The sequence below is a fragment of the Dasypus novemcinctus genome, chromosome 4, assembly GCF_030445035.2.
Source record: "Dasypus novemcinctus isolate mDasNov1 chromosome 4, mDasNov1.1.hap2, whole genome shotgun sequence".
Lineage (NCBI taxonomy): Eukaryota > Metazoa > Chordata > Mammalia > Cingulata > Dasypodidae > Dasypus > Dasypus novemcinctus.
Window position 1 is genome coordinate 71,561,150 of NC_080676.1, and position 22,836 is coordinate 71,583,985.

Genomic DNA, 22,836 nt, shown 5'->3' on the forward strand with positions numbered 1-22,836 from the left:
TCTCTATATGGGGTGCAGATGGGGCTTGGGTGTCTGGGCTGGGATGGACACCACATGGGCATAAGTCACCACACAGGAGAGGATGGAGCTGGGGGTAGGAAGAGAAGGGAGAGCAAGCCACAAACCAGGAGCTGGGTGCTGGGCCTTCTCCTGCGCCCATTGTCTAGTGAACCTGGGGGAATCTGAGAATTCTAAACTTGAACCTGGCCTTTCAGGTTGTTGTTGAAGTATATTTGTTAAGGTAAGAGAAAACATATTTTATCCAACACTTTGTTAACTTGATTCATAACTTTCAAGTATTTAATTATATGGTATATGGACATACATTTGCACTGTTGCTTTAACCCTGCAAATGTTAGGGGTGGGTCATCTCCAAGTTTTTAATTGTTGCCCATCCACTGGTGAAAAATGCTAGAGGAAACTTTTTTTTCCTCATTCCTTTTTTTAATTTTTAATTTTTAATTTTTTAAAAGGATACTTAGATTACATAAATGGTACATAAAAAATATAGGGGATTCCCATATGCCCTGCTCCCTACCCTTCCCATACTTTCCCACATTAACGACATCTTTATTAGTGTGGTACATTCATTTCAATTGATGAACACATTTTGGAGCATTGCCACTAAGCATGGATTATAGTTTACATTGTACTTTGTACTCTCTCCCACACAATTTTTGTAGATAATGGCAAGATATATAACGGTCTGTATCCATCGTTGCAATGTCTTTCAGGACAATTCCCAAGTCCCGAAATGCCCCCATATTACACCTATTTTGCCCTCTCCCTGCCCTCCGAGCCTCCAGTGGCCATTGCCTCCACATCAGTGATATAATTTCTTCCATTGCTAGAATCACAATAAGTCTATAGTAGAATACCAATAAGTCCACTCTAGTCCATAGTTCATTCCCAAACCTGAGGATTCTGGGATGGTGATGCCCACTCCACCTCTAATTGAGAGGGGGTTTTGAAAACATAGGGTAGATGGATGGGACTCTCTTGCTTGCAGTTGTAGACTCTCTTGGTTTCTTATGGTCATTGTCCTTCATCATCTCCTTGTTAGTTGTCCTGGGTAAGTCCAATGAACTAGAGAGTAGGTGTTGCAACTCTGTTGAGATTCAGGGCCCTGCTGGCAGATGGACATCCCAAAGATTTAAGTCTTTTGGACCTAAATCTATCAACTCTAGTATTAATTACCGGTTCAAGTAGAAGGGCCAGAAGAGCCATGTGTAAGGAAACCACAACTGAGTTCAACACTAGAGGGAACTTTGATAGACATTTCTTTAAAATGTCCTTTGAATATGTTCCTTAGCCATTTAAATTTCTTTTTCTGTGTACTACCTGTTTATATTCCTTACTCACTTCATCTTTTTAAAAAATCTTTTTCTTTTTCATTTGTGTTTTTTTGTGTACTAAGCTAATTAGCTGTTTGTCACGGGTAATGCAACTATTCGTCTCCCCTCTTTTTGTCATTTATATTTTGATTTTGTTTAGGGTGATTTTTTTTCCATATAAATGTTTACATATTTTCTGCTTTCACATTTGTCCATCATTTCTCTTCTCTTTCCTTTTCTGTTCTGTCCTCTTTCTCTTTTTTTATGACTGTTGTTTATATGCTCTTACATATTTTTCTAAAACCTGTATCACTTGAAGATCATTTAAACAAACAAACAAGGTCTGCTTTCTTCCAGCACGTTTTGGACATACTGCCTCTGGATCCAGTCCAAAAAATCAGAACAAGAGCCCAAGGTTACTTTCCCCAGGAATAAGTGTACAGGTAGCTCTGTCCAAGGGGTGTCACAGGCCGGAGGAGGACCTAGGCCTAGGAAACTTTTCTCTCCCTCTCTCTCAATTTATATATGGACAGATTTATTGAGATACAATTTATGCACCATAAAATTTCCCATTTTCTTACATGTATAATTCAGTGGTTTTTAGTTTATTTATAGGGTTGCACAATCATCACCACTATCTAATTTTTGGAACATTTTCATCAACTGGAAAAGAAATCCTGTATCCATTAGCAATCAGCCCCCAGTCTCCTGTCTCGCCAGCCCCTGGTACCACTAATCTGTTTTCTCTCTATGAACTTGACTATTCTGTTCTGCTCTTTTTCTCTCTTACCTCACTGGCTGTTCCTTCTTTGTCGCCTTTGCCAATTCCTTCTCTTCTCCCAGATCTTTAAATGTCAGAGAACCCCAGGGCTCAAAGCTAGGATCCTTTATTTTTCTCTATCCATGTTCACTCCCTTACTAATTTCATCCAGACTCAAGGGATTTATTCTCTCTAGCCCAGATCTCTTATAGACTGAATTCCAGACTCCACCTCTCCCCTTGGATATATAAGCATCTCAAACTTATCTTTAAAACTGAACTCTAATCTTTCATTTAAAATCTGCTTTTTCTTTCCAATTTCCCCCATCTCAGTTAATGGTAACTACATCCTTCCAAGGATTGAATCATCCTTGGATGATCTGGAGTCATCCTTGACATCTCCACCCCTTCCCCCACCCTTCCATTCACCATTTGCCTCATCTGTTAGCAAGTCCTGTGGACTTATCTTCAAAGCATATTCCAAATCAGATCACTTCTCAGAGCCTTCACTTACATGGGCCTTCTCCAAGACCATGTACCTACTTTTGTGTTGGTAATTTTATATTTTTCTTAAAGAGAGCTCCCAAATTGCATAAACATCAGGTCCCACAAAAGTCTTGGATCTACTTCTGTTCCCAGATATCTGAAATGTTCACTTCTCTACGTCCTTCAAACCTTTGTTCAAAGATAACCCTTGGAGTGAATTTCTATTTAAAGTCACACCATCATTCCTCCATGTTTGGCACTTCCTATCCTTTGTTCCCACTTTATTATTAACCTTAGCACTTATCACGGTCTGAAATACTGATATTTATTTATTTTTTTATGTTGTTTGTTTTCTGTCTCTTTCACTAGAATTTAAGTTCCATGAGGGCAGGGATTTTTATGTGTTTTGTTCCCAGCTATATCCCAGTGTCTAGAACAATATTTACCAAATAGTAAATGCCCAATAAATATTTTCTGAATGAAGAAGCTCTACTTTTGGAATACAGGGGTGGAATAAGCTATTTTGTATTTGTGGACACAAAAGTAGGGGGCAGCAGGACACTGGGAGGACAGAGGTAGGAGGAATGGGAACGACAGATGCTCTGCATTCATCAGGGGCTGGATGCCTGAGTTCCCCTGACACGCTGGTGTTTGGTCTGGAGGATCTGGGGCTAAGAGAATAAGGATGCTCTGTAAGGGGCAGATGTGACTGCTCCATGCTCTCCCTGTGGAGAGGCTCCACCTCTCAGCAGCTTCTCAGAAGTCCCTCTGCTTCCAAAACCTCTCCCAAGATAAGAAGCCAGTTTTCCCCAGTAATGCTCCAGGAAACTCGCAAACCCTAGGGGACTCCTGAACACCTGAAAAGAGTGGGGTAGGATGGAAGCAAAAATAAAAGAATGAGTGTCAAGCATTAAGTTTGAGTGAGTAAGATTTACCCCAAAGACAGGAAAATAGGACACAAGCTGGGATGCTCAGGAGAGATTGGAGTGTACTTGGTGTGGGTCAAAATGCATAGTTCTGGACAAATGTCATGAACAGTGCAGGGGTAATTAAAACTCATTGATAAGTGGTACAGGCTGTGTGGTTCAGGAGCCAGGTGGCTTGGTGGTGGCAGGAAGCACAAGTGCATCTTGCAGAAACAACTATGTCAAGGTCAGAATCTCTTATGAGCTGACCCTGCCATCAAAGACCCACCATCAAGCAAACTGGATCTTTGAGAGGGTCACTGCTTTTCCAGGGCTGTCATTTGGCTTGGTCTTAAAAACCTTTAAAATTTAACTTGGGGTATCCAAAGGACATGAGAGAGAGAGCAATAGCCAAGAAAGCAAGCTTCCAAAGCAACCTCTAAGAATTGAGGCGGCTGCTGCTTTAAAAGCCATTGAACATCTACAAACAAAAACAAAAACAAAAAGCCCTTGAGGAAAGCAGATGTGGCTCAACCAGGTGGGTGCCTGCCTACCACTTGGGAGGTCCCAGGTTCAGGTCCCAATGCTTCCTAAAAAAAGAAGACGAGAAGATGCCTCCCCCACTGTAAGCAGATGCCACAAGCCAGCAGACGCCATAGCCCACAGACAGCGGATGTGGCTCAGGCCACAGGGCACTCTGCTCTCAAGACCTGGGTTTGGTTTCCAGTGCCTCCTGGATAAAGCAAGCAAACAAGGAGCAGACAGACAAGAGAAGCATCGTGGGGAGGGGACGATAAATAAAGTAAATAAATAAATCTAAAAAAAAAAAAAAAAAAGCCATTGAGCACCTGGGAGCAAAATGATGCATTTTTAACATGGTAATCTTATTAAGGGAATAAATATCTACAATTGCATGGCATTCAAATCTGTTAAGCCATAAATTTTAGAGGTCTTACGTTAATTAACTTAAACTCATTAGATTGCCTTTCTTACTGTTTCCAGCCAAAACTAAGTTGTCACATTCAGATTAGTTTCTCCTACAAGAGGAACAAGGCAATTACAACTGTACACATGAGTCACTCATCTTTGGCAGAGTCTATTGATATTTGAGGGAATATTATTTACCCAAAATACTCAGTAATACAATTAACTCAACATACCACTTAATTAGTTCTCGATTAAATGGAAAGATCCACCTTCTAACCAATTGGGTTTGTTGCAGTTGCTCACATGTGCTGGCAGCAGTGTTGGGAATGGATGCTGGTCTCTTTTCTGATTCTCCACCGTGTGTCCTGCTCATGCCCCTTAGATACATAGCTCTTGGAGCTTGGAAGGGCAGTGCAGTCCAGGGAGGAGTCAGGAGGGTCTCACGCTGGATAAAATCATGGAAAATCAGGGAAACGGACTTGGCCCAGGGGTTGGGGCGTCCGTCTACCACATGGGAGGTCCGCGGTTCAGGCCCCAGGACTCCTTGACCCGTGTGGAGCTGGCCCACACACAGTGCTGATGCGCGCAGGGGGTGCCGCGCCACGCAGGGGTGTCCCCCGCGTGGGGGAGCCCCATACGCAAGGAGTGCACCTGTAAGGAGAGCCGCCCAGCGTGAAGGAAGGTGCAGCCTGCCCAGGAATGGCGCCGCCCATACTTCCCGTGCTGCTGACGACAACAGAAGCAGACAAAGAAACAAGGCGCAGCGAAAGAACACAGAGAACAGACAACCGGGGAAGTGGGGGGGGGGGGGGGGGGGAATTAAATAAATAAATAAATCTTTAAAAAAAAAAATCATGGAAAATCAGAACTCTAAGAGATCATCACAATTACCCAAGCCGACCTTGTTGTTCTAAGTATGCAGAGATGGAGGTCCAGAGGGAGAGGCTCTAAGATCTCAGGGCAGAAACTGAATGCTGTTTCTTTTGATTCTGAGAAATGTTTGGACCTGCTGGACTGCTAATTTCTTGCCAGACTCTAGAGTATGGGTTCCTCACAACATTGTCCTTCTGGTGCAGGCTGCCTTCAATCCTTCTTTCCCTCAGAGAACTTGAAGAACAGTAAAGAACAGAACAGGAGGAGTGGACACCACGGACCTCCCATGTGGCAGACCGACGCCCTATCCACTGGGCCAAGTCTGCTTCCCAGAAAGTACCTTTTATGGTACCTTGAGTTGGACTTTCCATGGCCTTGGGATTATAGGCTTTTATCCCAAATAAATACCCTTTATGAAAGCCAACAGATTTCTGGGACTTTGCATCAAATTCCTTTGGCAGACAGATAAACCCTCTGTTGCCCCAATTCTACCCCTCAGAAATAATAGTTGTTGGAAGTTTAGTGTCTAATATTTGATATCTTTTTCCATGCCTTAACAAAAGTTTGTAATTTTGTGTATTACACAAATTAAGTTCTTTTAAAATTTTTAAAAATTTTAAATGAAATGATATACATGTTTTTCTGCACCTTGATTTTTTCCACATTATAATATAGCCTGGATATTTTCCCTTCTCTCTATATACATTTGACATCAGTCTTTTTTAGTGGCTGCACAGTATTCTTGGTGGGTTATCATATTAGCTGTATTAGGGTTCTCTAGAGGAACAGAATGACAGAGTATATATGTAAATATTAAAAGATATATTATAGGAATTGACTCATGAGACTGTGGAGATTGGCTAGTCCGAATTCTGTAGGGCAGGCCACAAGCTGGGAATGCTGATGGTTTCGATGAATTCTCCAGGAGAAGCTGGCTAACTGAAATAGAGATAGAAAGTCTTTCTGACTGCTGAAATCCACAGTTGTCTCCCTCCAACCGATTGGATGAGGACACTGCTCCTCTCATTGTTAAAGGCAATCTCCTTTAATGGTTGTAAATGCAGCCAACCCTAAATGCAATCAACTGACTAATGATTTAGATCCACCTACATAATACCTTCACAGTAACAATCAGGCCAGTGCTTGCTTAAACAAATGACGGTACACCGTAACTCAGCCAAGCTGACACGTGAAATTAACCATCACATTAGTTAGTATTTGGTTGTGACTGCCAGCTTCACTTCAATTCACAAAGGGAACTGAACATAGAGATTAATAACCAGTGTCTCATAAAACTCATGAGAAGACCTATGGCTAGGGCTGGGGGACAACTGGAGCCAGGTGGGACTCTCCCACCTTTTCTACGTGGAGAACTTCTCTGTGTCTCAGTTTCACTCTCCCTTCATGTTCCCTGCATTCCAGCCAGCTGCCTTTGTAGAGATCATGTGGCTGGAAATTTGTCTCCTAAAAGGCTCCCAAGCTACCTCTCGTAAAAAAAACTTTATATATATATATATATATATATATAATCATTGGTTGGAAGAAAAAATATATACATATATAGAGGGAAAGCAGTTTTATTGAGATATTTTCACATACCATACAATCCAACCTAAGTATTCAATGACTTTCAGTATAATTAGTTTGTGCATTCATCACTACAACATTTTCATTACTCCAAAAAGAAAAACCTCCTACCCCTTAATAGTCACCACTCAACCCCTCTATACATAATCACAAATCTAATTCTGTCTACAGATTTACCTATATTGCATTTTATACAAATGGAATCATACCATATTGAAGTACTTTGTGTCTGGTTTCTTTCACCTAGCATATTATTTTCTTTTTTAGTTTTAGTAATTTTTTTAAGTTAGAGAAGTTGCAGGTTTACATAAAAGCCACGTAAAAAATACAACACTGGCTCACTCTTCCTAAAGGAGCCCCCACCAAATCTTGGTGTGTATTTCTGTCCTTCTCTCCCATTTCTCAGCAAGCTCTGTTCTTTCCCCCATTTCCCAACAAATTCTTTTTACTGGCCTAACAAAAATATATATATATGCAACACTCCCATGTATCTCCCCCTTTTTTTAATTTATTTTTTATTTTTTTATTTTTCTCCCCTTCCCTGCCCCTCCCCCCAAGTTGTCTGCTCTCTGTGTCCATTTGCTGTGTGTTCTTCTGTGTCCGCTTGTATTCTTATCAGTGGCGTCAGGAATCTATGTCTCTTTTTGTTGCATCATCTTGCTGTGTCAGCTCTCCGTGTGTGTGGCGCCACTCCTGGTTAGGCAGCACTTTTTTCGCACTGGGTGGCTCTCCTTACAGGGCACACTCCTTGCATGTGGGTCTCCCCTATGCAGGGGACACCCCTGCGTGGCCCGGCACTCCTTGCATACTTTAGCACTGTGCATGGGCCAGCTCACCACATGGGTCAGGAGGCCCTGGGTTTGAAACCTGGACCTCCCATGCGGTAGGTGGATGCTCTATCCGTTGAGCCAAATCTGCTTCCCCCTCTTTTGTTTTTTGTTTTGGAGGTACCACAGATTGAACTCTGTACCTCGTACATGGGCAGGAGGTACTCAACCACGAGCTACACCTGCTCCTTGTACCCCCATTATTGTTGATACTTAACATTGGTGTGGTATCTTTGTTACAATTGATGAAAAAATTATTAAAATATTACTGTTAGTCTATAGTTTGCATTGTCTTTCCCCCCATATACCACCCTATTATTAATACCTTGTAATATGAGGTACTGAAAAAGCTTAATATTTTGAATCTTTAAACTAGTTCTTCTTCTCACTCCCAGTCCAAAATTTCAGGGGATGAGATTCTGGTTGGCCTGCTGTGGATCTGGTGAGCACCACCAATCAGTCAGGTGTGGTCAAGAAGGCAGAGTTACTCTAACAGGAATCATAGGAAAGGGTCAGGGGATGGAGAAGGCCAGATGCCTGGAAGAGTAATTCCCAGAAAAGCAACTGAACTGAGCAGACAATATTTTTGGTAAAGGTGGACCATAATTTACTTAAACATTCCATAATTAGATTGTTTTCAGCCTTTGTTGTGCTGCTACAAATAATGTTGCACTGAATACCCATGTGCACATATCTTTGTAAATGTGTTAGTATTTTTGCAGACCAGAGTCCTAGAATGGAATTGCTGTGTCAACAGGTATCATACATGCTGCCAAATTTTCAAAAAGATTGCAATTCTCACCCCTAATAGCCGTTTATGATGGTGCTGCTTCCCCATTCTTGCTTCAATCTTTCCATCTTCACTTATGAAAAAAATATTTACTTTTGATTTGCATTTATGATTAATCAGTTGTAACTGATGATAGTATCAACTCACATTTACTAGCGCTTTTTTTGCTTTATTGTGATTTATTGCTCCTTTGTGTATTTTTTTCAATTAGAGTGTTTATTATTTTTCTTATTTATATGTAGGTGCATTTTGTATGTTGTGGATTTTTAGCCCATATCTGTTATATGTGTTGCAAATGTTTTCTTCCAGTCAATGATTTGAATGGTGACTCTCCCTGTACAAAAGTAAAATTTTAAGTAGTCTAATCTTTCCATCTTTTCCTTCATGTTTCCTGAGATTGTATCAGACTTAGCAAGTCATTTTCAAACCTCAATTATAAAAATAGTCTCATATTTTCTTCTAGTATTTTTATAGCTTTAGTTTTAATTTTTAGAACTTTAAACCTAGAATTTATTTTTGTATATGGTATTTATTAGATGATTGCCTCTATATCATTAAATAATTCATTTTCAATTTTTAAAATTAGAAATACCACTCCTATTGTATTTTAAATTTCCATTAATTTGTGGTTCTATTTCTGGACCACCTTAGTTGTTTCATTAATCTGCTTTTCCCATTCATGTATCAGCGCCATACTTTTATAATTAGCTGGGCTTTAAAACAGGCTTCAGGGAAATGGAAGTGGCTCAACCAATTGGGCTCCTATGTACCATATAGGAGGTCCAGTGTTTGATCCCCAGGGCCTCCTGGTGGGGGCAAGCTGGCCCACGTGGTGTGCTGGCTCACGCAGAGTGCCGGCCCACTCAGGAATGTGGTCCTGTGCAGGAGTGCCGCCCTGTGTGGGAATGTCACCCTTCATGGGAATGCTGCCCTGCACAGGAAAGCCACCCCGTCCAGGAGTGCTGGCCAACGTGCAGTGCTGGCCAGTGTGGAGAGCTGGCACAGCAAGATGATGCAACAAGAGACACAGAGGAAAGAAAATAAGAAGACATATCAAAACAGGGAGTTGAGGTGGCACAAGAGAGTACTCGCCTCTCTCCCGCTCCGGAAGGTCCCAGGATTGGTTCTCGGAGCAGCATAAGGAGAGCATAAGCAGACACAGTAGAATACACAGCAAATTGACACAGGGAGCAGACAAGGGGGTGGGGGTGGGGGGAGGGGAGGAATGGGGAGGGCAAAAATAAATAAAAAGAAATCTTTAAAAAAAACAGGTTTCAAACTTAATGAGGCATTTAAAAAAATTATCCTGCTTAATTTTGCATAGACTCAACTGGACAAATTTCTTTTCTACCCAAACTGCATTGAATCCTAGATAAATATGGTTTAAAAAATCCATCTTTTTGTAATTCTGTCCACCAAATTAGGAAAATGTCTGTCTCCTCATTTATTCAGCCCATTGTTCAGGTGTCTTAGTAAAGATGTATACTTTTCTTTATAAAGACTTTGCATTTTCTTGTTGCCTCTAGTTACTTTATAGTTTCTGTTGCTATTGTGATTTTGATTTTTTTTTTACCATTATAATATCCAAAGGGGAAATCTTTTCACTGTGTCCCTATGTCTTGTATTCACCCAACTTCCTGAACTCCCTTATTACTCTGTTTTGTGCTAGTTATCCTAAATGTTCTAAGTTATTAGATTGTAGTTTTGACTCTTTATTTCTACCTAATCTCTTTTTCTTGCCTTTCAGCCTCCCTTTATAGTGTCTGGATACAGCATCTCTCTTTGGAACCCTTTGGGACATGACTCTGGGTTTCTGCCTTGAGCTTCAAGCCCCTCAACTATGGGTGGAGCTCTATTTTATTTTTGTGGGGTTCACCATCTGAGCCAGCCTCTGGTTGTCAGAACACACCTCCTGCAAGTATGGCTTTTACCCTTTTTTATTGTGGCTCCACTGCCTCATGCCATGCAGGAAAGGAGCAGCCATCCAAGGAAAAGCCTCCAAGGATGACCTGCTACTCCCAATGTCAGCCAACATCTGGGCTCCATCATGGCTCAATTCCTTTCACATCACCCGTTTGCCTTTTCTTACAGATGAAATTAAAGATCTAGGGTCAATACAGAAGACTGGTCTAGTCAATCTGGGAGTCTTTTGTTTCAGGCTTACTCCTACCCCTATTGTGCATCTCCTCACTCTCCCGTTCCTGCCATGCTTTCCTTGACTCTTCTCTAAATGACTCACTGAGCCCTCAGCTTGTGTCCTATGTCCTTTGTCATGCCCAGACCTGTCTCAGTGGTCAGAGAAAGGAAATAAGGATGCTAAGGCAGATAAGCTCAATTCCTCCTGTAGTTGGAAGCTTGCTATAGAACCTGGTGAAAAGGGAAGCAAGGAGAGGTTTCTGGAAACCCTGGTCTGCCCCAAGTAACCCAGAGGAATCCAACTATGCCCAGGCTGGCTGGTACCTCCTAGAGGAGAACAAGTACTGGGGTAGTTTTGTGGCCATAAGGACACACCTCTCATCACCCAGTGAACCTGTCATGGAACAGAGGTTGCCACTGCAGACACATTAAATTCAGGAGCTTACAATGGAGCTGATGTAGCTCAGTGATTGTGTGCCTGCTTAGCATGTACAAGGTTCTGAGTTCAATTCCTGGTACTTCCTATAAATAAAATAATTAAATGAAATGAAATATAAAATAAAAATAAATTCAGGAGCTAAGCTCCCTACCCTTCTATCCAGCCATTTCTACTTACTCCTCCTTTCGGTTTGACCACTGGCTTGGTCTATTGCTTATTCTCTGCAGTGGACCCCCTCCTAAGTCAGGACCTTCTCCAAGTAATCTGCCTTTGGGTGTCTCCCAAGCCCTGTAACTGGGTAGTCCTGACAGATACCACCTGGTCCTTGCTGCCACCCCCACCCTCCCCTATAATGCTGGTTGCAGTGCCCTGGCAGCTTGGATGAGAGGGTGAAGGGGAGGGCATCTAGGATGAATCCCAGGTTTTTGGTTTGGGTGACTGGGAGGGGAAAGGATGTGGGGGATGAGGGGAACAGCTCTAAGGAAAATGACTGGTAGACATTAGTGAAAGAAAAAGGAATGACACCAAAAGTAATTATGCTCCCTTTTATTCAACGGGAATTTTCTTTTTCTCAAATAACATTTTGTTGTGTGGGGATGTTTGGGAATAGATAAAACCCAGAGTGGAAAATGCTATATCCATAGGGTGAATAGAGTGCTGGGTGGGCAACCACCAGCTGTCGTGTTTGTGAGTGATTTATTCAAATAATTCACTTTGCTACTAGAAAATTGTAGTAGCTTGATATGGTTATGAACTTTAAAAATAGATATCGAATTATGTTTGTAATCTTATCTGTACTTGGGCCTGAGTTATGGTTAAGGCTTTAATTGGGCTACGTCATTAGGGCATTGAATCCCCGCCCCTTGGTGGGTGGAGATTCACAGATAAAAGGCATGGCAAAGGACAGAGTTGCTGGTTTCCTGATGTTGGCGTTTGATGCTGAAGACTTAAGCTGGAGCCCTGGGAAGTCAGCACACAGAGGAAAGAGAAGCCAGCCCTAGGAAGAAAGCAACCTTGAACCCAGAGAAACACAAGCTTCAGGAACGTAGGAACCCAGGAAGCTGGAACCCTTGCAGATGTCAGCAGCCATCTTGCTCCAAATAGACTTTGGTGAGGGAAGTAACTTATGCTTTATGGCCTGGTATCTGTAAGCTCCTACCACAAATAAATACCCTTTATAAAAACCGACCAATTTCTGGTATTTTGCATCAGCACCCTTTTGGTTGACTAATAAAAAAATACAGATCCAGACTGCTTTTTAGAAACCACCCACTAAAACTATTAGGAATTTCAGGAAAGCTTTGAGTGATCCAAAGAAAAAAAAATTAGATCAAGTTTTAGGATGAAGCAGTCTCAAAAGCCTGGTGTGCTTGCCTTGATAAATGGCCTGCCTTGTATGCTAAGCCTGTGACCACTTTGTGACACTCAAGGGGTATGGTTTTGGCCTTACCTTCTTGCAGATGACCCTGTCCAAAGCCATTTGGCCATCTTGAATGCTCTCTCAGGTGCTGATTCCACATTATGCTCTGGGCACTCTCTGGGTATTTCTCATTCTGTTCAAGCCAATTTCTGAGCTCTTTTATGCTCACACATACCTGGTAGGGGGCACTCAGGATGGTCTCAGCTGTAGCTTCCCTCTGGCATCTTTCTTTGTGTCTCTAAGCAGTGGCATCTACCCCCCTTGACCTTTGTCAGAGGGCCAAATTCACAGACATTTTAAGCTTAAAACAAACAGTTACAAAAGTGAACTTTGCCTGCTCAATACAAACATCCAGGATATCTCCCATTGTATTTTTTTATAAGGTAGTGTTAGAGGTTTTTCCCTTACAATGTTTATAATGATTAACTGATCACAAGGTTTACAATGATTAACAGTGACTTACATTCCTGTGACATAGACCAGCCCCCATCCAGAGCCTACATGTTCAGATGCAGTTTATTTTTTTCACAAGACTAGACAAAGGAGCCACATGACACCACCAACCCCTCCTGCATCCCTAGAATTCACTACCCCTAGCCCACCACCCCCTAGCCATCCCTATTGGCCCTCAGGTCTTACCCAAGCCCCAACCCCCTCCCACTGACTAAGCACTTTCCCACATATAGATGTCCTGTATAAATTCATGACTGCCTCTGCCAGAGGCAGGCTGGAGTCTCTCTTCAGAACCCTGGCATGCTGGCAAGGGGGCTGAAGTCTAATCTTCAGACCCCCTCCATTGGGAGAGTTTCTCAATAAACTTCCTGCCTGCAATCAGTCTCCCCATCCCAGTGAGCGCCTTTTTCTCTAACAGGTGGTTTTGCTTACCACGTGAGCATAGAGATTATACACATAAAGCCTAGAGATTTCCGAGGATGTCTATTTCACTGTGTTAAGTGAAAATTAAGAGGATTCCAGGAGTGTCTGGCTTGTAATTTGCCTGGAGAGGATCCTGTGGGCTGTTAGCTGGAGGGAACCTGGCTGGCTAAGGTGAGAAGGGTAAACGGGAGGGCTATCAGCCAAAGGAAATGTTCAAGGTTTGGGTAGGATTTGGTGTGTGGGGAGGGGGTTGGGGAGGAGTGAAAAGGCTTTGAAAAGGTGATGGCAACCCAAAACGGAGAGGCAGAAGCTTTGCAATTCACTTTCCCTTTGAAATAGCAGGCTCTGCCCCTTGTAGCAATAAGCAGAATATAAAGAGTATAAATTTATTGGGTACAGATAGGATAAAAAGGAATAAGCATATGGTTTTGCATCATTTTTTTTAGCAGTTTATAGTAAGGTCTTTTGAAAAAAAATGAATTTGAAATTCAGAAAATTAAATCAAATTTAGCTGAGGATCTTGTGTCATATTTTTGTCTTTCAAAGTTTATATGGTCAATTAGAACCTACAGTTACTTTTCCTAGTTGAGGCATCAAATCTTGGCACCTGTGTTGTATCCAAGACAGGTCTCATTGAAAGAAATTTCCATGTAGCGAAGCAATTCCAGCTTCTATTGGACTGCCTGCAGCAACAATGCCCAGCTGGTTATAAAAAAATTATGTACTTCAAAGTGCCTTATATCTGGGATTGTTTTTTTAGATCAGCTTCTTCAAATAAAGAACCTTGGGGGCAACTGGTAGTATGCTTAAGGTAATGTCTTTGGAGTGGGAGAAACTTAGGTTGGGGTCTGTCCTCATCACTTCCTGCTTGTATTGCTGTGAGCAAGTTATTTCCCCTTTCTGGGACAAGGCTTCCTCAGCTGCAAAATGGTTACTTTTAGGACTGTTGCAAAGAGTAAGTGAAATAGGGCATATAAGGCACTTAGCCCAGTGAATGGCACATAGTGATCCATTACTAATTGCTAAGTTGCATTATTGGAGATGGGGACCCCACATTGGTTTATCATTGCATTCCAAGCACATAGCACATTGCCTTGTATATCATAAGGGCTCAATCGATGTGAATGGAATGAAGGGAGGAAGAAACTTTATAGGTGGTAGTTTAGGATGGAGTGGGTAGGAGGGGAGGTGGGACACAGTTGTTTTTTACCTCCTTATACTTTTCTCTCTTCAAAGAACCCAATTACTTATGTAGGTACATGTGCACCTTAAAAGAACTTTGCTTAAGATTTCAAACTCGAATCCCAACTCCACCCCAAACACTGTGACTTAAACAATCATCTTAGTGAAACACATCAGAGTCAAGAGACAGGAGTGGGGATGTGAGTGCCTGATACTGCCCCTCTTTTTCCCTTAAGGTCCAAGCACTTGTTCAGTCTTTGCAGGAAAGAGGCTGGACCTCCAGTTGTTTTTCATCTGCAGAATTTGGTATTGTAGTCACGTTAGATCAACTGTCAAGGGTGCTTTTCAACATTCTAGATTCTGAGCACCACAGCTTTGTTTCAGGAGCAGCACAGAATAATACATTGGACTTTTTCTTTCCTTCACTGTCAATTATACACAAAACTACTTGAGAGGGGGCAGGATAGAGTATATGGGAATCCCTTATATTTTCAATGTAACTTTCCTGTAACCTAAAACTTCTTTAAAAATAGAATAAAATTTAAAAAGCTACTTGAAAAATTTGAAAATATATGATTTCTAGCAAAATAAATATGTTTAAAGAAAATTCCATTGCATTAAAACAAACAAAAGACCTGTGGGTTTTGGGGTGGCAGATAGCGTTATTGTTCTCTTTCCCCAAGCAGAAGCCAGCTCCGAGAACTGCACGCTTGGACTCCTTGAGGGCTTGGAAGTAACTGGTTAAGGGCAAGACTTAACCTGCCCCTGGCATTCAGCACATCCCTGAGGGCAAAGAAGAACATGGGCATTCAGAGACACGGCAGGATCAGATCTGGCAGGGGAGGGCCTAGCAAGATGAACAGTCAGGCTGAGATGGAAGTGTGAGTGAGGAGGCAGTTAGCAGCTGGCACAGAGATAGGAGCAGTCACCACTGGCTCTCTTGGCCGGGGAGAGTATTTTTGGGGTAAGCAGTGTTCCACTCTGACTGAAAATCTTCCAGGATGCTACATCTTCTACAAAGGCTATCCTGAGCCCTTGCCAGAACTCCCACTACTCTTAAATGTCCCTCTTTTAGAAGACACTTTCAACAATTCATTCAGCTTGTGTGCATGTCCCATTTTCCTCCTTGACGTGAGGGTTGCTTCCCTCCCAAACCTAGCTTGGCAGTCAACACCCTCTTGGTGTTGAAATGAGATGAACATGCTAGGGCTGGAGACCCTGGCCTGAGACCTTGTATCTGGCACAGAGAAGATGCCTTTATGGGGGAGGACAGGAGAGCAGGAGAGACAAATTCTTGGCACTGGCTGTGTTGGGAGCAATCTGGTTCCCATGCTGTCTCTGCTTGGCATGTTCAACCCCAGGGCTGAGAGTTTCCCGAAGTCAGCAACCAGGACCTTGGAAAAAGGGAGAGGTCTAAGGAGCAGCTAAGAAAGTCTTTGCTGCCTCTCATGTGGTCTCAGCCCTTCAGCTGGCCCTTTCTCCTGGGAATCTCTGACACTTTCTGCCTTATTTGCAATGCCCTGAAGAACAGGGTAACTGGGAAATAAAAGGAACTCAAGCTTAAACCAATCAAATCAACTCAGGATTGGGAAAGGTCTGGTGGGGAAAGGGAACTGAAAAGTGGGCTAGGATGCCTCTTTTGGGTTAACCATTTGTATTAGTCAGCCAAAGGGGTGCTCGTGCAAACTACCAGAAATCAGTTCATTTTTATAAAGGGTATTTATTTAGGGTAGTAGCTTACAGTTACCAGGCCATAAAGCCTAAGTTACTTCCCTCACCAAAGTCTGTACACATGTTGGAGGAAAATGGCTGTCGATGTCTGCAAGTGTTCCTAGGTTCCTCTTCCTGGGGCTCGTTTCTCTCCAGGCTCAGCTGCTGTGCTCTCACCACAAGGCCAGGTGTAGACTATCAGGCAAATGGCTTTGTCTCACCCTGTGGAGCTTCTGGTGTGCTTAAGGAGCCATCTCTAGTCCTCTGTTCTTTCCCTGTGTGTTCACTTCCCAAGCTCCAATATCAAAACTCCCAACTCCATCCTTTGCCATGTGTTTTCTGTGAGCCCCCACCCACCAAAGGGCAGGGCCTCAATGCCCTACTGAAGTGGCCCAATCAAAGTCCTAATCATAATTTAATCAATTAAAAGTGATACTGGGAAGATGTGGCTCAAGTGATAGGATTTCCACCTACCATATAGGAGGACCTGGGTTCATCCCTGGAGCCTCCTGGTGAAAAAGAAGAAGAGAAGGCATACCTGCATGGCAAGCCAGTGCCCACGCGAGTGCCCGCATGGTAAGCCAATGCCCTGCACAAGTGAGTCATGCAGCAAGATGATGACACATCAAATAGAGACAAGAGGAGAGTCAAGGTGAAGTGCAGCAGAAACCAGGAACTGAGGTGGTACAATTGTCAGGGAACCTCTCTCCCCATCACAGGTCTCCAGTATCGAATCCTGGTGAATCCTAGAGGAGGGAAAATGAGAAGAGAAGACAACACACACACAGCAAAACAGCAGGGTGGGAGGAGGGAAAGGGGGGGGGAATAAATAAATATTTTAAAAAATGTGATCCCAACTACATACCAGTTTGCATACATAATCCAATAACTATTTTTGGAATTTATAAACAATATCAAACTGCTACACCATTGCTTAACCTGGCTGCCCCCGCCCCCATCCCCGAAGCAGAGCCTGAGCAAGGACTTGCCTACAGATAGCTTGGAGAATAAATCCCCAGGAACAGGAATGGAGGGCAGAGAAGAGTCGAGCAGAAAAGAAGGGAAAGAGAAAGGCAGTCCAAGGGTTCATTATTGAGTTGAACTGGTGAACAACCAGGACTCTATCATCTTAGGAGCTGAGTAGAATGTACCTTGGTGTTGTCCACCAGAAGAGTGAAGAGCAGAGCATTTCTCTACTCTAGCTCCTGTCTGCCATTGGTCAAAGGTTGCCCCATGGGGTATTAACTCTTTTGTACTTCCAGGTTTATACATGTGTCAGAATGGGCAGTGAGTTCCTGCAGGGGTCCTATGCTGTAGAAACAGAAAAGCCTTGAGACTGGGAGATACCGGGTGCAGCTTAGGCCAGGTGCCGTCAGGTTATACCTGTATGAAGTTGGTTGCCACAGCAAAAGATGAAGTAAAAAGGTGGACCAGGAATGTGTGAGGCCAGCCACAGGAGATATCTGATATAACCTCAGACAGGTCAAATGTTCTTTCCTTGTCTGCCATAAATAGAGCTATATTTCCATTTCATTCCCTGTCCAGTCAGGATCTATGGTTTTCCTAAGAGGAAAGATTAACTCTTCCTTTAATTGCTTTTCCAGCTGTGTGAAGCCCTCAAAGTGTAACGTGCTCACTCAGTATAGGGATTTATTGATAGAGCTGTGGCATGATGGACAAGTGACTATTTTGAAACACATCACTGTAGCAAGAAATCTGGGCTTGAGTTTGTCTGTGAAACAGATACTGAGAACCAAGAGTTCTCCCAGTCTTCAAGACTCATTCTTCACAAACAAGGAAGCCTGTATGTGTCAGAAGCTAGGAATATGGAAGTTAAGTCACAATTTCAGCACTCAAAAACAGAGTTGACAGGTTTCTTTAAAGCCTATTTCCAACTGCCTGGTCCTTCTCTAGAATTTGTCCTAAATATAAATTTGCCTAGATATCTTCCTTCTCTCCTCAGCTTCTTACCCTGACTTGTTCTTAAAGTGGCCTGATTTGGCCTCTGATATTCTATTGTGGAAACTCTGACATTCTTAAATCATTTTTAAAAGACCCTTCGGAGGAATCTTTAAATGAATTTCTTCTGATAAAACAAACAAATTTAAACAAACCCTGATGAGCTCGAAGGGCAGCAAACACACATAGGAATTGGAAGGAGGTGAGCTTCATCCTCACCAGAGCTGTCTTCACTTCCTGGTGTGCACCTTTTCTTTCCCGCTCGTAGCCATTGGGGCTGAAGACTTCCCACCCGCTTCCCAAGGAAGGTGACTTTAGTGAGGATGTGCGCAGAGCTTGTGCGCCGGGGTTAGGGCCCAGACAAGTGGCACTGTTGATCCCCGGCCGGGTGCCTGGGTCTCGGAGTACCTTTCGCTGGAGCAGGGCCAGGCCCGGCGCGCCCAGACTAAAGAGGAGGCGCGGGTGCATTCCCCGCCCCGGCGCCGCCCGCCGCCCGGCTCCGCCCCGCGCAGCCTTAACGCGCGCGCCCTAGGTGTCTCGGACTTCACCCCGGCTAAGGCGAGGTCGGAGGAGTGGGAGCTGGTGAAGGGACTTAGAGAAAGTAACGGCGGCAGCGCCCCCACTCGGCCGTCCAGGCCGAGCGCAGGTACCTACGTGGCGCTAAGGTAAGACGGTTGCACAAACCCTCTTCAGGCGGAGCCCCTGGCCCATTTGGTTTGGGGTAAGAGGAGGGAACCAAGTCTCCGTACGTAACTCGGGTGGGATGAGCCGGCGCCCTCTGCTGTATTTGGTTTGGCCTTGGCGCTTAATCAGGCCGCCCGGATGCTGGCCGCCAGGGCCCTGCGGCCGCAGGGGGGTATGGGTCGAGCTCTCCCAGACCCGACCCCAGGTGGTCCTCATCCGCCTCCCTCTCGCATTCCCCTGATCCCACTCCCCTCGACCCGCGCCTCGGGGAGCGAGACATGGCGTTTCACATTCGAAATAATGTGCTAGGCAGGAGGAGGCTCCGGTTCTAAGTGAAACCCTAGGGACTCACACCCCGCCCCCCCCCCCCCCCCCCCCCGCCGCAATTTACAGAAGGGGCCCAGCCCCAGGTACTAGGCCCGGCTTCCTTCCGGACCGCACCTCCTCCCCGCCCTATTCTGCAGGCCCACCCTCTCCCGCATCCTCTTGGAGGATCTTGTTCTTGGGGGGTTAGGGCAAGCCCCCTCCGTTCCACTGCGGCCTCAGGGAGGATGCTGTACTGCGATCAGGCCGCGGGTCCAGCTGCCTGAGCACGAATCGAGCCGCCGATTGCTGGAGGGCCGGACAGGCTTCTGGGACGGGGAAGAGGAGGACGAAGCAAAGTGGAGGCACTGCGGAGACGCGCCGGAGTGCTGAGGTGGTGCTGGGGCGGGGATCCGGGAAAGGTCGAGAGCTACCGCGGCGGCCAGCGCAGGGACTGTGGGGCTTTGTCTGGGCGGTGCCGTCTTAGCCAATGGGAGCGCGGGCCGGGCCGAGCCCCCTCGGCTTCCTGCCCTCCGCGGGCCGAAAGGTACCGCGGCGCTGTGATTGGCTGCTCCCCTGATGGCGCTGGCGCGCCGTCGCGCGAGGCTGCGCCTGTGTGTATGGGGCGTTCCCGCGCCCTGCCGCGCGCCGTCGGGTGAGGGAGACAGCGTCGGTCCCGGATGCAGTGATGGGCCCCGGCGGTGTAGGCGCAGCTACCGAGGGGTCGCGCCGAGCCAGGGGGAGGGCTTGGTTCTGCGCGCGGGTTTTTCCATCCAGTCAGCCAAAGTCAGCTGACGCAGGATCAGTGTGTAACGCTGCGGTTAGTACTTTTAAGGTTGCAGAGGCACGCATTTCACTACTGAGGGCCTGCTGCTGCCAGGATCCTTTATGACGCAGCAAATGCCCTTTTTTTCTAACGTACACTCTGCACAGGGCATATATTCCTAAGGCGTTGGAATTGACATTTGTAGCTTATATATTCCCTCAGTACACACTTCATTAGAGCGTCTGCTTTCTGTGAGGCAACGGAGTAGATATTTTGGAGGAGCCGGGAATAAACGGTTCACCACCTGGTTCCTGTGGGGCGGTTACAGTCCAGGTGGGAATTGGTGGTTGGATAGGGGCAGTGAATGATTAGAAACAGAAATACCTATAGAACTACCCTGGCTTGGAAATGACAGATGGAAGGAATTAAATGCATATGTGGGCAAGAGATTGGAGTTTTGATTTACGGGATTAGGAAAGGCAAAATGGAAAGGAAGGGGCTTGTTGAGGGTCGTAGCAAATGGTGTAACAGCAATTGTAGATGTGATTTGGAGGGGCCAGGTGAGTACCAGGATGCCCATCTGGAGTACTATTGTAACCAGATTTTGTTTAGGTTCTTGGCTATGCTGCAGAAATGAATTTTAAGAGCACCTGGGTTAGTTAGGCCAGTAATTTATTAAGGTAGGGAGAGAAATGGGAGAAAATAACAGATCATGGGTCCTAGGTAGAGAGAAAGTGTCTGAAAAGTGGTAAAGCAGGCTGAATTACAGATTATAGTTTCCTATTATAGATTATAAATGCCCAGGTTTACTTGTGTGTTGATCCATGCAGGGGGGACACCTGGAGACAGAGCACAGAAGGCAAGAACGGGTCAAAAGCCAAGAGAGGGAAAGTTCAGCCTTTGTGCTTGCTTTTTAAATCATTAATTATTCCACCTCTTTGCTAATGGCAGGGATGGTGTTCCATCTGTTCGCCCCACCCATCAATCCCTCAGGAGGGCCCAATAATAAGGCCCCTGGAGAGTATCTGGGGCTTCTCCTGGCTTCCAGAGGAAATCTTGTTCTGAATTGGATTTCTCTTGGGGTTTTGATGTCCATGTGGATTTCTTGCCAGGTTCCAGATCTATCTATTAATTGCCTATCTTACTAGCTGACTTCACTCTGATTCAAAATGTGGGAAGCACTTATGAATAGAATGGCTCCTTAAACTGTCAATGGTACTAGTGTCTTGTTTTATATCTAGGCCAAGAATCTTGGAAATATCTTTTATTCTTCCTTTTTTCACACTCCCTGTTGAGTGTGTCAATAAATTACAGTGGACTCTACCTTGAAAACATTGCCAGAATCTGACCACTTCAAATCACCTCTCTGGTTTCCATCAGAGATTGCAGCCCTTTTATATACCTCCAGTGGGTACCTTTTCACATTTCACCAAAGTTGTGCAGTGCACAACCAGCATTACTATATATTTCCACTGTGGATTACTACATTAGTTTCTGGATTGTCTCCCTTCTGCCCTTGCCCATCCTCTTCAATCTAGTCTTAAGCCAGTGAGACTTGACTTATTATAATATAAGTCTGGCCATGGCAATTCTCTGCTCAAAACTGTCTAATTTTATTATGTGTCTACTATGTGCAGGGCAGTGTTCTATTTGTTGGGGATGCAGCAATGAACAAAACAGACAAAAACCTCTGATCTCACAGGGCTTCTATTCTAGTGGGACTGAAAAATGACAAATGATAAAAGTACACTATGTAGAATGTTATAATTTGGCAAATGCCAAGGAGAAAATAAAAAATGGAAGCAGGGAAGGGGGATATAAAATGTCCAGGTCGGGGGAGAGATTACATGGGGTATCCAGGGGATATCTTACTGAAGCAATGACATTTGAGTACAGAGTGGTGCCGAGAGACTCAACTGTTTAGTAGTCTGATTCCAGTTTGGTCAGTAAGCCCTAGAGATGGAATGCTGGCTTACCCTGCCAGTTTTAAATTTGTCCTCTGCAAGATAGTCATGTCAGACTGGAACATGGTGAGTCCAGCATCAGTACAAAGATATGCACGTGGGTTTGTTTTGTTTGTTTGAATTTGTATGTGTGGCTTTCCATGGGTTATGCCTTGACACTGGAAAGGAGATGCCCTTGAGAGCAAACCCAAGTGTTCCCAGCATTAGAAAAGTTTCTGCAAGAATACAGAATGGTAGGTGAGCATCTTGATTTTGGATAGTATCTTCTGAATTTGATCACTGTGAGTCAAGCCTCCTGTGTCAAGTCACTCTCAGGCAGCTAGTTGCTTTCTGTATGGCAAGGCCAAGGAGACTGGCCCCCAGGCCCCACAGGTGTTCTGCCTTTCTCTGTGCAGCACTTACCTCCCACAACCATTTCTGTTCCCAAGCCAAAAGGCAAGTGAGTGGCTTTTCAAGCTTGAAAATATAATATTTACAGAGAATAAAGTCCAGCACAAAGCACTAAGTTGGCAGACAACAAGGAAGAGTCCTTCAGCATTGTGTACCTATAGCATTGTGTTTAGAGTGAAAATAGTAAAATGTTTCAGAACATAAAAAAGAGGAAAAATTAATATAAACTTCTCTTCCATACATAAGAGACTACATTGTGCGCAGTGAATTCAAGGGACCTAAGTTTTTATGCAGTTCTGACTATTTTGACCCCAGTATTTTATGTATTGCTGACTCTAAGGGAAATAAAATTGAAAGCAGCCCTCTATTTGGAGATGCCATTGAAGCATTTTCTGCCACAGGCATTGAGTAGAGGGATGGAAAGGACTTTAATTATAGACAACAGGATTTGAAATCATCCAGTGGTGGTGACCTCAGACTCTTGTCTTGGAGGGAGGAGGGGGAGATGTGTGTGTTTGG

The 22,836-nt window shown here is 44.3% G+C and overlaps 1 protein-coding gene and 1 long non-coding RNA gene across 2 annotated transcripts in view; one reads left to right on the plus strand and one right to left on the minus strand.

The window, feature by feature from the left end:
• Positions 1-11,596: 11,596 nt before the first annotated feature.
• LOC139438881 (uncharacterized) lies at positions 11,597-18,715 on the minus strand. The gene is made up of 2 exons (XR_011648641.1): positions 18,430-18,715; positions 11,597-16,997 (listed from the first exon to the last, which is right to left on the minus strand). It is a non-coding gene; the product is annotated as an uncharacterized lncRNA (long non-coding RNA).
• Positions 18,716-18,737: 22 nt separating this feature from the next.
• BDH1 (3-hydroxybutyrate dehydrogenase 1) overlaps positions 18,738-22,836 on the plus strand; it is a 50,827-nt gene continuing 46,728 nt past the window's right edge. The window contains exon 1 of the mRNA XM_004465901.5: positions 18,738-18,875. The gene's annotated coding sequence lies outside the window, so the exon portion shown is untranslated. The remainder of the gene's footprint in view (positions 18,876-22,836) is intronic.